Raw genomic sequence first — 2,383 nt, 5'->3', positions numbered from 1 at the left:
CACTACAAATGGTCTGTCTGTCTCGCACTCTTTCTTGCAGGGCCAAACTGCGCTTACAGAAGTATCGGGCATCGACACTATTGTGCATTCTCGTAACGATACTTCCACACGGATTCCGACATCATCAGTATCGTTCGAGAATTTACATGTCATCAAGCCAACAACAGCTGGTCACTGTAAGTCAGTTATTCCTCTTAATTTAGTGTCCTTAAACTGTCGTTCAGTGAAGAATAAGTCATTGTCCATCGGGGATTTTGTAACATCTCAGGACATTGACATTCTTGCATTGACAGAAACCTGGTTAGGTTCAGATATCGATGACCAGGTCCTAGCTGAGCTAATACCAACAGGCTATGAATTCCACCACAATGCTAGACTCGGCAAACGTGGTGGTGGGGTGGCTGTTCTGTTTAAGAAAGGCCTAAGTGTGAGACATCTCTCTTCCAGCCATGATGATGTATACACACACTTTGAGCACATGACTTGTTCTGTCATTGCTGGTGATAAACAATTTAGATTGTGTATCATTTACANAGGGGTCTGATTCAGCATGTGACAGAAGCTACACACACCCATGGCCACACACTGGATGTGGTCATAACGAGGGAAGATAACTCAGTCATTCATGGAGCTATTTCAGTCATTGATCCATGTCTAAGTGATGTAAAGGGGAACCAATCTGGTGATCATCTTGCTGTCCACACAACACTGAATTGTAGTAAGCCAGCTCGTGCAAGGAAAGAAGTGAGCTTCCGGAAATTCCGCGAAATTTCAATACCAGATTTCAACAATGACATTCAGTCTTGTTCCGCCCTTCAATCTACTGAAGGCAAGGTTGATGATCTTGTTGAAGCATACACATTTGGTATAGAAGCCCTTATAGAGAAACACGCACCTCTGCAAACTAAGGTGATAACTGTGAGACCAAATGCCCCGTGGTATAATGAAAATCTCCGCGTGGAAAAACAGAAACGTAGACAAGCAGAGAGACAGTGGCGACGGACCAAATTAACCGTTCACCAACTGATTTATAGAGAGCAATGTCGGCTAGTTGGTTCACTACTCTTTCAGTCAAAGAAGGCTTATTATTCGGAACAAATCGAGGGATGTGGCAAGGATAAAAGACAACTTTTTCAGACTCACCAAAAACCTAATGGGACAGAAAGGTGAAATTATCCTACCAAGCTGTAATTCTGAAAAAGACTTAGCAAGCAAGTTCAGTGATTACTTTCTGACTGAAATCATCTCAATCAGAAAAAATATTACCGAAGTGAACACCTCTGCTGACATTGACATCTCTGTCATGACTGCTGACATTGCATTTGATGGGGAACCATTGACAGAGCTCTCACCAACAACCCAAGACGAGTTGCGCAACACTATCATGACCTCGCAATCGAAGTCCTGTGAGCTTGATCCACTGCCTACAGACCTATTAAAGCAATGTCTTGAAGCACTGCTTCATTTGATTACCGCAATCATGAATAAATCATTGGTTGAGTCAAAGGTTCCATTATGTTTCAAGACGGCACATGTCAGACCATTGTTAAAAAAGCCTTGAATGGACAAGGAGGAGTTGAAAAACTCCCGCCCAGTTTCAAATCTGCCTTTTCTGTCTAAGATCTTGGAGAAGGTTGTGTCCCGGCGTTTAGAGGTTCATCTCCATGCAAACAGTCTCCATGATAACATGCAATCGGCCTACCGCATGGGACATTCTACTGAGACGGCCTTCCTTCGTGTACATAGTGGTATAGCTTCTGCATTGGATAACAAGTGCAGAGCGGTGCCTGTCATGCTGGGCTTGTCAGCTGCATTTGACGTCATCTACCATGGCATACTTTATAAACGTCTGGAATACTCTTGTGGAGTGACTGATGCCGCACTATGCTGGATACAGTCATACCTGAGGGAACGACGACAGTGTGTTGCCATCGGATCTGCCACCTCACATGACAAAGTACTAGATTTCGGGGTTCCTCAAGGGTCGGTGTTAGGACCACGAAAATATTGTATCTACTACAAAACGATTGGAGAGATTTGTCGTCGCCATAGCCTTCGCTATCATTGCTATGCTGATGACACACATATTTGCATGGTCATAAAACCACAGGACAGTTGGAATACAGTCTCAGAAAGTCTGGAAGCTTGTCTGACAGATATCAATATCTGGATTAACGCCAACATGCTTAAACTTAATCAGGAAAAGACGGAACTAATCGTCTTTTCCCCAACGTGTCAGCAAGCAATGGCTCTCCAGCTCAAGGTAGGTGCCAGAACTATTGAGACTGTTCCAGCTGTTAAAAACCTAGGGGTATACTTTGACAGTTCTCTGAACATGGAGAAACAAGTGAACGCGATTGCCAAATCCTGTTACTACCAGATC

Source organism: Mizuhopecten yessoensis, unplaced genomic scaffold (genome assembly GCF_002113885.1).
Source record: "Mizuhopecten yessoensis strain PY_sf001 unplaced genomic scaffold, ASM211388v2 scaffold7321, whole genome shotgun sequence".
NCBI classification, from domain to species: Eukaryota; Metazoa; Mollusca; class Bivalvia; order Pectinida; family Pectinidae; genus Mizuhopecten; species Mizuhopecten yessoensis.
The sequence above is the reverse complement of the archived record's forward strand: the minus strand, read 5'-3'. Positions refer to the sequence as shown.